The 13,198-nt window shown below is 43.6% G+C and overlaps 1 pseudogene; it reads right to left on the reverse strand.

Annotated features, from left to right (window-relative positions):
* Positions 1-10,957: 10,957 nt before the first annotated feature.
* Positions 10,958-11,568, reverse strand: LOC101575643 (annotated as a pseudogene).
* Positions 11,569-13,198: the final 1,630 nt, after the last annotated feature.

A 13,198-nucleotide genomic window follows, 5' to 3' on the forward strand; every position in this document is an offset into this window, starting at 1 on the left:
TATATTCTATGTGTTCTGTGCATTTTTTGTATGTTCTGCTTACTAAGAAGTTAACAACAGCTAAACCTTCCTACAAAGCCAAATAAAGCAAAATCTCAAGCCCAGATGGTCTTCCCAATGAATTCTTCCAAACCTTTAAGAAATAGATAACACTAACAGTTTAAAAATATTTTTATAATGTCAGTGTTTCCTAAGGATTTCACATGGAAGAATATTGTGGGCCAGTTTCTTCTTTGAACATAGACACAAAAACCTTAAGTAAAGTAACAACAAATCAAATTAAGTAAAAATATAAAGATCACACTGGGTTTATTCCAGGAGTGAAAAACCAATTTAAGTTTCTAGAAAATAAATGAAATAATCATATAAAATTTTTACAGAATGACACAGGAATGTCAACATAGAAAAACAATTTCAGAGGATTAAGTATCCAGTCATTTGAGAAATGCAAATAATAGCTTGAGCAAGGCACTTTGACTGTAACTCTAAAATGACTAAAATAAAAAATAAAATGACTGATGATACCATTTTATGGAGGACATGGGACACCTGGAACTCTTATGCATGGCTGCTACAAGTGTACTTTGTTACAAATATTATGGAGATATTTGGCATTGGGTACTATTGTTGTAGGCAGCTGAGTTGGAAATATTGTAGGCAATGGGGGGGGGGCAGTGGCTAGGCCCTTGAAGGACCCAGTATGGAAGACAAGATACCTTGCAACTGTGGGAGAGACAGGTACTTCTGCTGTGGGCCAGACCTCAAGACAAAAGATCAAACAAATGTACCCACATACCTCTCTAGGAGCAGACATCAGGGATTGATATTCTAAATAGGTATCAATCATCTTGAAAAAGTCAGACAGAGTCACCAACCCAACCTCCTACAGGAAGAGCCCCTGTTCTGTATTCATGTCCACTTGCTATGTGACTCACTTCCCCATTTGATTGGAATTTGATCAATTTTACCTGAGTCGTTATGCTTGTAAACTTATTGGTGGCCCACAGTTTTGTCCTACCTCATGCCCACCTAGTGAGTTCCCAGGTTTTGCACCTTAGACTTGCCTCACCTCATGATTTTGATCTATAAAAATCCCTAGAAAAAGCAGGTTCCTTGGTAACCCATTTCGGTCCAAAGAAAGAAAACTTGGACAGAAGTTTTCTTTCCCTCTATAAATATATTCTGCTTCTAACCTGTGTCATTTCTAAAATTCATTCTTCAGTTTTAGAGAACGTGAACTCATCTCAGGTATCTTTCAGGTCGGGAGTCTCATTCCCCTATATTACTATTAAAGACCCTTCTCATAGCACCAGTTATTGGGGATCTCTGCAGTGGGTCCCAATCTCCTGCATGGGTTATTACCGCTTTCAGTGGGGAAGGAAAGAAAGAGCAAGAAACAAAGTAGAGAGGGGATAAGTTATGGCCCAAGTACAGACTGCTAAATTATCATGGCCTTGGAGCTGGTGAGATGGCTCAGTGGTCTAAAGCACCTACTTAGAACAAGCTTAGCAAAGCACAGGGACCATGGTTCAATCCCCCAGCACCACATGCCAGTCCCACCCCCTGGTGGGCTGAGCTGGCCACACACACACACACACACACAAATTAAAAATAAATAAATAAAAATAAAAAATAATAAATAAATTATCATGGCCTTGATCCAACAAAGCTGAATCCCCACACAACAGCTTATCTTCCCTATGACCACTTCCTCCTCCTTCCCCACTCCAGCCCTGAATACAACTTCCTGTTACCTTTCCTGCCCACACAAGGTAGCCTCCAATCAGCTCCTTGTATGTCACTGAACCTGCTCCTCAAGCTCCTCCCCTAGCAAAAGTCTCAGCCTCCCTGTCTCAGGTCAGAGGATCTGCCCACCTCCCTACCCTCCATCTTCTCTGTGTTTTCAAGGTTAATAAAGTCTTCCTTTCCCCCTATTTCTGTTTCCATGCTGTGCTGGTGCTGCTGCCACTAAAACCTATCAAGGTGGTTCTGGGACCAGGGACCAGGGACCACTAGTTGCTCTCTAGCAACAAAAAGCCCCAAATCTCCAGCCAGTCTCCACTTCATTAGCCTGTGCAGGGAGGGTGTAGGGTGAGTCAGGTAGGCACTTTTCCTGGAACAGCATGGAAGCCGTGGTAGAATGGGCAAGTTTACCATGAAGGAAACAAGCCAAGCTCCACCCCCACTTCTGGGTGCTCATCTCAGCTACCGGAGGAAGCAGGATTTCTTTGTTCCAGAACCCACCCTCCAGGCAGGCAGGGTTAGGAGAGCCTAGGACAGATACTGTGTTAGTTTACAATTCCTGGTCCCCAGCAGTGTACCGTATTTCCACATACACACATCCTGTGATTTCATCTACCCCCTAGGCACGCACTCATCAGAAGTGCTTACGTAACTCCTCCAAATGACATTGAAATGAGTGTTCAGAGAAACCACCCCTATCTATAACAGTGTAGATGCTTATCACAAGTCTGCTATCAAGGGAAGACATAAGTCTTTCTCTGTGATTCTACTTATATAAGATTTGAAATCAAGAAAGCTACTAACTGAAGTCAGAGCAGAGGTTATCTCCTAGGAAAAGTGTGGGTGTCTCAGGGAGGAGAGAGCCCAGGTAGAGGGTGGATTTCTAAAGTTCTGGTGCTGAATGTTTCCTCTAGGGTGGTGATTACATGGGTTTCTTCACTTTGTGCCAACTCATGGGCCTGTACAATTAATATTTAAACTCTGTTTTGTTATGTAGCTATTTCCATGAGAAAGTTTATCTTGGCATGATAGCATACGGAATTGCCTATTCATATGTGAGTTCTAAAATCTTTGAATCACTGTGTAAACACTATGTATAGTAATTCATCCTATAACTATATAAAGCCCCGCACAGCCCAAGAATCAGTACAGGGGCCAAGGCAAAGTGGTAGAGGTGGTATGGGAAGCATCCAGACCGACCCCAGGCTGTCACAATGGAATTGCAGAGCAGTCTGGGATTTCAAAGACCAGGACAGGATAGTTCTGAAAACTCTGTCATGAGGCAAAGGTTCTGATGAAGGCTCAGTTAACAAGTACCCGGTAGATCTCTCAGATGCACCTCTGCTGATTCATTAAAGGTAACTTCCTGGGTCACAGGAATGCTGACCTCCAAATAATTGTAGGTTCCATCTGCTGAGAGCCTCCCATGAGCCAGGCTACGTCCTGAACACTTAGCAGCCTCACTATGATTCTCCTAGGTGGACATTAGGATATTATTCTCTCTTCACTCAGAAAAGCGGACCTTGTTTTCACTACACAAATGGAAAAAAAGTCAGAAGTGAAGTCTGGTTACTCGGTTACCCTGAGGTCACACAGACAAGGAAGCAAGATTTGAACCAAGATAAACTAGCTACAGTGGGACCCTCAGCTTCTGTGCCCACTACTCGTCTAGGCTGATTAGCACTGTTACAAACTGCCCTTGCATACATGACCAGCAATTGTGCAGGATACAGTTTTCAAGCATTGGCCGAATGTTCTTCCTGTCCAAAGAAACAGCCCCCACCCCTGGCTGTCTTAGAAAGTCACCTGTGTGGAAAGCTCTCCTACGCAGTTTTGTAACAGAGAACCCTACCTCCAATCTAGTGAACAGGGCTTGGAAGCTGGGAGGCCGCTGGCCCAGTAGAAGCTTCTGACTTGTGAAGGGGTTGGTGTGGGACAGTGTCTGCTCCTAGAAGGAGCTTGGGCTAGGCAGCTTTCTACCACTGTAAAAATAGCTGAGGGAATCAACTTTGGTTGAGTTTCAGAAGATTTGGTCCATAGTCAGTTGATTGCAGCACTTTGGGACCTGTGGTTAGGCCACAGGTCGTGGTGGGGAGCATGGGGCTGAGGAGTTGCTTACCTCATAATAGTCTAGAACAAAAAGAGTGAGAGAATGGGGGTGGGGCCCCTATCCCCTTGGAGGCACACCCTGAGGACCTTCCACTAGGCCTTCGTCTTGTTAGAGGATCCACCACCTTTCCACAGTGCTGTGCTGGGGACCATGACTCTTAACACATGGACCGGAGCCCTCTCTTTGCAAAGTGATGTTATGGTTTAGACTCTGTCCTTTCCAAGCCGTAATTCCTCAGGGAGCAGGGAGATTATAAATTGTATCTCATTGCAGAATATCCAATTTTCTTGGTAGAACTTTGTTTAGCTTTTTCTTTTTCACTGCTTCTTGCTTTTAATTGATCTGTTTATTTGAAGATACATGAAATTAAACAGTTGTAGATTTTTGTTTTCTCTCCTGAGGGATTGGACCAATATGGCAACTAGCAGCCCAAATACTGACACTGCTAGCCCTCAAAGACATTAACACCTTCCATCTCCGAAGTTTCGCATTTCTCCTCGATTGGACTTCTGAACCACTAATTGGAAGATGTTCAAGGAATTTGCTAATACCTAAGGTATTAACGTTTCAGATCCTTTTGTCTCATATATTTCCATGAGTATTTCATTAAAGAGAGTACTGTAAGGGAAGACAAATGGAAGCTGGCTTGGACTGCTCAGGGTGCCGTGCTGTCTGGGAGCTCTCTGATTGCAACACAGGTAACTGCTGGGTGTCAGCAGATGGCAACGTGTTTGTTTGCTGGAGTGAAGCTTGAGAGAAGCCAGCATGAATTCTTGTAAAGACTGCGATGTTGCTGCTTGCTCAACAGGGGTTTCAACACACACTTGCTTCTTCTCGAATCTTAGGAGGTTTAATTACATGAGTAATAATCTTAAGGATGCTCTCAGATGATAATTTGGTGCCACAAACAACTCCAGGTTGTAAAAGAACCTCATCAAATAGACAAAGAAGAGAAGAAAATGATGTGTTTGCAGGAGAGTGGATGGAACTGGGACCACTCTGCTTGTGCTGAGGGAACTAAGCAGACTCAGGGAGACAAGTATCCAGTTGCTTTCTCTAATGTGTGGAATCTGAAGGAAACAAAAGACAGAACCAAAGATGAGATAAACACAGAAAGGAGGCCATTACTAACTAAGCAGAGGGAGCTAAGGGGGAGGGAGGAAAGAGTGACAGAGGGGATAGGTATAATCAAAATATATTCATGTATGAAAATGCCTCAGTGGAATCCAATATCTTATAAAATTAATACGGCTAATAAAATATAATAAAACAAAAATTTTACTCATTTTTATTGCTTATAGAAATGAATGCATTTCATTTATGCAGATTCGTACACTTTGATCATTTTTGACCTGCCATCAACTTCCTTGTCCTCCACTTCCCCTAAGTTTCACATTCTTTGGGGGTAGGTTTCAGTGTGCACGTACATTTCACTCACATTCATCTTCCCTTAGCTGCCCTTCCACCCTGCTCTCTCTTATTCCATTGTTCTTGTCTATAATCATCTCACTTCTCTCTCTTGTCATTATTGTTTACATTCTACATAAGAACATGTGTATCTGTCTTTTTAAATGTGGGTCATTTTGTTCATAAGATTTGGTTGTCAGATAAATCCTTTTTCTTTGTTGTCATTTTGAGATAGGCTCTCACTATTCAGTCTACCTTGAGCTCACTTTGTGGCCCACACTAGTTTCAAACTCAAAATGATCCTCCTGTCTCAGCCTCCCAAGTTCTAGGATTACAGGTGTGTGCCACCACACCTTGGTTTTTAATCCATTTGCTTGCAAATGACAGGATTTTGTTTTTCCTTGTGGTTTGAATAATACTCTATTGTGTTTATGCACACCATATTTTCCATATCCATCTGCTCATGGGCATGGAGACTGGCTTTATGTCTCAGCTATTGTGAATTGTGCTGCAGTATATACGGGTATGCAGGCAGCCCTACAGTGTGCTGATTCTGGTGGCGTCAGTTTTCTACCAAGAGGTAGTGTAGCTGGATCAAATCGCAACTCAAGTTTTAGGATTTTTTTTCTGAGGAATCTCCATACTGATTTCCACAGTGGTTGTCCTAACTTGAATTCCTACCAGTAGAAGTGTTCCTTTCACATACACCCCCCACAAACATACACACATCAAAAACAGCATTTCTTGTTTTTTGTGTTCTTTTAAATTTATTTGTGTTCTTGATGATAGCCATTTTCACTGGTGTGAGATGGAATCTCATGGAGTTTTGTTTTGCATTTACTAGATGGCTAAAGGTGTTGAACATTTTTTTTCATACATTTATTGGTCATTTGTATTTCTTTTTATTTATTTATTTATTTATTTATTTGTATTTCTTTTGAGAAGGGTCTGTTCAATTCATTGGCCCATTTATTGATTGGAGTCTCTGATTTTTTGTTGCTAATTTTTTTGAGTCTTTATGTATTCTATTGAAGAGTAGCTGGTAAAGATATTTCTCTTATTCTGTAGGCTGTATTTTCACTCAGTTTTGCTTAATTGTTTTCCTTACTGTGCATAAATATTTTAAAATTCCACGTAGTCTCATTTGTTGATTCTTGTTATTATTTTGTTGTGTTGTTGGTGACCAATTCAAGAAGTCCTTGCTTTGGCCAATGTCTTCAAGTATTGTCCTTGTTTTAGCAGTTTCAAAGTTGCTGGTCTTATACGTAGGTCTTTCATTTATTTTGAATCAATTTTTTTTTTTTTTAATGTAGTTAGTACGGGATCAACAGGGTCTCACTACACAGATCGGACTTGTAGTGATCCTCCTGTTTTCAGCCTCCCCAGCACTGGGATTGCAGCTGAGTGCCACCATGCCCAGTCTCAATAGCAGTCTCAGTGCTCCCCGGGGGCAGGGCAGGCACAGCGTGCCAAGGATTGAACCCTGGTCCCTGCACGTGCCTAAGCAGGTGCTTTAATCCACGGAACTATCTGGCTGGCCCTTAAATGGATTCTTTATAAGGTGAGAGAAGGGAATCTAGTTTCAGTCTTCTACAAATGGATATCTAGTTTTCCCAGTGCCATTTGTAAAGAGGCTTTTTTTAAATCAAAATAATATGAATGTGTTATATTAATTGTATAATTCTAAAAGGCACCTAATGAGAACCGATAGTTGTCTGCACCCTTTGCTTTTAGCCTGGTTCAGTCTCTGTCACATTTTTAACATCCAAGATCTTCTTCTCCATATCTAATGATCTGTCCTCCAGTTTATTTCTATTGGTTCTATTGTATCATTTTACTCTGTTGGTTTTCTGTGGTCTTATTCTCCAATATTTGGGGCCTTATTCAGATGAGTAATGAGCTGCCAGAAAAAAATCTACAATTTCACTGTTGTTCATAACTTATCAGAGTGCCACAGTTGCAGGCCAAAACATTAGCCTGAAATCCAAGGAAAGAGAGGCTCTTTCAAGAAGGAAGGGGCCACAAGCACTCCCTTGTTCAGAACAGAGGCTTCTGGGTGCCATATAACTTGGTAAGGAGAATTTAACTGAGATACTTAATGATTTGCTAAAGACTGATTGTGAGCTAGCGAAGTAATGGAGAAAGGAAAGCTATAGAATTTGCACACTAGAAGTCAGACTCAGACAGCTTGTGCAAGGTTTACAGAAAGCCCTAGGAACCCTGACGTGAGGGAGTCTACTTCTACCACAAGCCAGGAAGACAGCACCTCCTCATCCCTCAGGCTGCTCCAGGAGACACAACTCTGCACAGTGGCCTGGACAGGGACTGGAGTTGTGCCTTCTTGGCAGGCCAGAAAGGACTTGTGGGACAGGCCTAGCCACACCCTCTCCCCAGAGGCCCAGCACCAGCCTGTGGGGACTTGGCTCAGACAGTTTCTCCTACTACATGGAGAAGCTCCCTGCCCTGCCCAGGGTGCCTAGGCCCGAACTTACTGTGGAGGAGCCCAGGGTGTGAGACAGTGGGAGTGAAAGTTTGGGAAGCCGCCCCTGTGGCCTTGAGGGTCTGTGGTGGGTGAGAAGGGAGGAAGCTATGGAGGAGTGAGAGGAGCTTCCTCAGCCTGGAGGCTGGAGCTTGGCTACAGGAGGCCAGAGAAGTGCTGAGCTGGGTGAGGCCCCCAGAACTATGGCCTGCTCAGGGGCTCCCTGCACCCAGCCTGGACCCACATGGCCGAAGAGACTCAGTGGTGCATAGCAGAAGGCAGCACAGGGCTGGAGGTGAGCTATGCAGAGCCACTCTTCTTTCCACGTCTCCTCAGACCAGGCCATGACCCAGCTGGTCAGTCAAAGGAAATTACTGGACCTTGACAAAGCCAGCATAGGTGACAGCAGATCTTAGCTCCAGAGTGATGATCAGATGAGCAGCTGCTGGGCCGGCAGGAGATACCCCCTGCAGAGCCAAATCTGAGGGTCTCCTCCTCTCAAACCTTCAAAAACAGAGCACGACCCTCCTGTGTGCAGATGCCATGCGAGATGGAGTCATGCCAGTGAAATTGCCTAAGCCAGGCCTGATAGAGTTCAACTAATTTTTTAGCATATTAAGGTTTAAATAAAAGGAAACAATTTAGATGGGAAGAGAGATGAATATTTTTTCATTGACCTCTCTTAGTTACTCACATTGCCCAGTGCATGGGGGGGCACAAGGAGAACAGTATAGGAGAAAGAAAGAAATGGCATTTACTTTGCAAGTCTGTGTGCCTAGTGTTCTAATTCACTCCAATGGTAGGAGATTCTTTTTGCTGTGGGCCACGCTTGCACATGCAAGATACCCTGAAAGTGACACTGGACAGGCATGAAGGCAGCCAAGTATGAGGCTGTTGTCTAAATGCATGATGGAGGGCTAGCCAAATAGCTCAGTGAACTAAAGCTCTTGCTTAGGAAGACGTAGTGGTTGGGGTTCGATCCCTGGCGTGGTGTGCTGGCCCTGCCCCCAGGGGTGCACTGAGACAGCTATTGAGAGTGGGCATGGTGTTGTGTGCCTGTAATCCCAGCTCTTTGGAGGCTGAACACAGGCAGATCACCGAGTCCAATGTATGTAGTGGGACCCTGTAGACCCTTACTAAAAATACAAAATAAATAAATAAATATGTGATAGGAGATAATCCTTCCTTGTTTTTCAGTGTCACTCACCAGAGCATGATCCCAGGCTACAAATCCCCTTAGAAGTCAGTCAGATAATATAAATGGGTCATGGGACTAAGTGGAAGGCAGAACACATGAATCTTACAACCAGGGCAGCCATAGCACCACTTGGGCAAAGAGGAAATCGTTGAAGTTTCCGAATAGCAGTGTGTCAGACAAATAATCTCATTTTAAGCTCCCAGTACCCCTATGCAAGAAGCACTGTTATCACTCCTATTTTCAGATGAGGAAAACAACCTGGGTTATTTCTAGTCCTGATATTCTAGGCATCTCCGCTGCATAAAAATTAGTACATAGTTAGAAAGGGATTGGGCTCTCAAGGGTGTCAGTGAAAAATAAAGACATCAGCATTGTGGCTAGAAACGCATCTGAAGAAGGCCAGGCCTCAGGATAAAGATGCAGTGGCCAGGCCTGCATGCCTCCCTAAAGGATAAGTAGTAACTTGGAATTATATTTTAATTAGCACTACTTGGTCCTCAAAGTCCAGAAGGGCGTTAGTCACCTAGGTGGGTGAGCAGAGCATCTGGAACCACCCTCCCCCAAAGTGCCTATGTCCTCTTGTGCCTTTGATACATGCCCCACTTCCCTAATGGATCAATATTAAACAACTATACTGCACTTGTAATCCTAGAGGACGACTGTAGGGTTTGACTCACATTGTACCCACACTGTGACTTTGCTGTATTAGTTACTCCTGACCAAGGGCCCGGGTGCCACCCACTCGGAATCCCTCTTGTCTTTCTGGAGCTATCTTTCATTAAATCTTTCCCATACTTCCATCATTCCTTGGAGTGCAGCTCTTGTTTTCAGGGGACACAAGCTCGGCACATCGGACATCTAGCAGGCTGGGAGTCATGCTTCTCCTACATCACTGTGGCTCCAGTGAGGGGAGTAACTTGACCACCATTGAGCAACTTGACCACCGTCGAGCAAGTGAAGAGGGACGCCTGTTGGGATCCAGGCTCAGGCAGCCTAGCTCCCCAGTGAACCTGGTAAAGACGGCACAGCTCTCCTGACTTTTCATCTGTAGTCAGAACATGGATTTCTTAACAAATAAAAAATCTTCTAATTAAAAAAATTCAGACTTTAAAAAATACCATGTGAACATCTTAGGTAAACAAACAGATATAACTGTGGATCTATAGCTTGTGTATGGCTCTGCAAAAGAACTATTTATTTATGAGATTTTCTTGGAAAACAACGCTTTCATAAGTGCCCTCCCAAATGCTCATACTTCCTTCATAGTAGGCAAGTTGCAGGATCTACAAACTTTCTTTTGGAGATTAATTTTCTCAAAATATTCTCGGAATTCTTCTTTTGGGATTGCCTTCAGAAAAGTTTACAAATCACTTACATTACTTTGTATTCTCATTGAGTTTTTTTTTTCTTTTTGATGAAACTAGCATTTCTCTGCTTGATTCCAATCATCTTCCCCAGATGTAGCTCTGAATCATTTTAAGTTATTTTCAGACATCACATCCATTCTGAATGCATGGCAATGTACTACCCAGGGGATCATTCAAAGGAATGTATTCCAAAATTATTAAGATACCTTTAGAACCTTCAAGATAACAATGTTTAAAGGGACATATCAATTCCTCTCTTCACATTCTTACTGGTTCAGCAACTGGCCCCTAAAGTAGGTCTGTATCTCATTAATTTTACCTACATTGGATATTCTAGGTAATGCTTCTGCTTCTCCTCCTCCTCTTTCTTTTTTTTTAAATTTTATTTATTTATTTATGTGTGTGTGTGTGTGTGTGTGTGTGTGTGTGTGTGTGGCCAGCTCAGCCCAGCAGGGGGCGGGGCTGGCTGGCATGTGCTGCTGGGAGATTGAACCGCGGTCCCGGTGCTTTGCTAAGCTTGTTCTAAGTAGGTACTTTAGACCACTGAGCCATCTCACCAGCCCCTCCTCCTCCTCCTCCTCTTCCTCCTCCTCCTCTTCCTCCTCCTCCTCCTCCTCCTTCTTCTTGCAGAGAGAACCTTTATTCATGAACTTGTTGGGGGCGGCACAGTGGAAGCCTTCAGGAGTGCAGGGCTCGCCACTTGTCCAGGGGACCGCGATCTGGGACATATTTCACCCTGCAGCCATCAGGGATGAGGCGCTTCTCGGCCACCCTGTCTTCAAATTCATCTGCATTGAGCTTGGTGAAGTCCCACTTTTTGGAGATGTGGATCTCCTGGCGTCCAGGGAACTTAAACTGCGTAGGGCCTCGATCACATGCTCCTTGTTCTGCAGCTTGGTGCAGATACACATGATGACCTGTCCAGTGTGAACCCTTGCCCCCGTGCCCTGGGGCTTCCCAAAGGCACCTCGCATGCCAGTCTCGAGCCTGTCAGCCCCAGCGCAGGACAGCATCTTGTTGATACGGATGACGTGGAAAGGGTGCAGCCGCACCAGACGTGGAAGCTTTCTTCGCCACCGCTTTTTACCAGTACTTGTTGGCACAAATCCGGGCGGCCTCCAGGGCTTCCGAGGAGAGCTGCTCAGACTCATCCGACACCATGTGGCCACAGAGTGGGAACTCGTTCACCACCTCGGCAGAAGCGGGACTCTGGGTACAGCTTGTTCTTATAATACCGGTAACACCGGGCGGGACGACGTCCCATGGTGACACCAAGGGTCTTCGAAGGCGCACCGAAGGAAAAGAGTTCAGTCCTATTTTTAAAAAATTATTATTTGATGCTAATAGGAAATATAGACAATTGAGCAGATCCTTCTGTTTCTGCTATATGTAATCTCATCTGGTAAGCACAGCAGAAGTGGGGCAGGTTGACTGGGCCCGAGGCTGTGATCGCTGGTATGCACCAATAATCGTCCTGGATCAGAACTGGTGCAACTGGCTTTGAACCAGGCAATCTGTTATTGTGTTTCTGTTTTACCTTTGCTGGAATCAGTTCTCTCTCTGTCTCTGTCTCTGTCTCTGTCTCTGTCTCTGTCTCTGTCTCTCTCTCTCTCTCTCTCTCTCTCTCTCTCTCTCTCTGTCCAAAATTCTCTTTTGATCCCACTCATCTGCCCAATAGATTTCCAGATTTGAATATTATGACCTGAAGCTTTTCTTTTAACTTCATGGACTAAAACAGCAATGTGAACTTCTAATTTTCTCATGTAAAGTTGTTTTTTCAAAACCATGCCACTTACAATTGCCATCATTTGATGAAGGAAAGGAAACTTTTGCTTTAGAAAACAATTTTAGAATGAAGACCATGGAGTAAATTTATCTTTTAAAAACAATCCAGTGAATTTATCTTTAAAAAATGATCCAGGGCTGGGGAGATAGCTCAGTGGCGTAAGTACCTGTCTGGCCAGTGCAAGTACCTGAGTTCAATCCCCAGTACCAAAAATAAAATAAAATAAAATTTAACAAATACTACATGATCATTTCACTTAGAATGGCTAGTACTAAGAAAAAACAGAACAGAAAACAAGTGTTAGTGTGGGTGTGATGTGGGAACTCTTGTACACAGTTACTGAGACTGTGAAATGGTGCAGCCACTATGGAAAACACTATGGAGGTTCTTCAAAAACCTGAAAATAAATTACCATATTATTCAGCTATCTTACTTCTGGGTGTATATCCAAAAGCACAGAGAACTGGAACTCAAACAGTTTTTAGCATCGTTATTCAAACTCGTCCAAAGATTCAAGCAACACAAGGGGGCTTGGACAGCTGAACAGATAGGCAAAATACAGCAGATACACACAGAGGAATGTCATCCAGCCTTCGAAAGGAGGAGGGTTCTCGCCCGTGCTACAACACGGATGAACTTGATGACGTCATACTTGTGAGCTCAGCCAGTCATAAGGTGACAAATGCCTGGAGAGTCAAATCCAAAAAGACAGAAGTAAAATGGCTGCTCAGGGAGTAAAGGGGAAAACAAGTTGTCAGTGCATACAGTTTCAGTTTTGCAAGAGGAAAAATTGCTGGCAATCTGTTGCACAGCGCTGGGAATATAGTTAGGACTGAACACTTCAAATGGTTAAGATTGAAAATTTTATTTTATATATGTATCTCACAATTAAAAAGAAATAAAATGAACCATATGAAGCTATTGGTCTTTTACAAAAATTGTGTGTGTGTGTGTGTGTGTGTGTGTGTGTATGTATTTCTTGCATCAACCATATCCAATAAAACCTTCAACACCGAGGGCCAATTCCTCTATGACTGGAACCATTGAGTTGAGAGATTTTAGGCCCATGTTCTAGGCTGGAATCAGAGGAGTGACACCTGCCTGCCCC

The sequence above is a fragment of the Octodon degus genome, unplaced genomic scaffold, assembly GCF_000260255.1.
Source record: "Octodon degus isolate 3935 unplaced genomic scaffold, OctDeg1.0 scaffold00019, whole genome shotgun sequence".
Lineage (NCBI taxonomy): Eukaryota > Metazoa > Chordata > Mammalia > Rodentia > Octodontidae > Octodon > Octodon degus.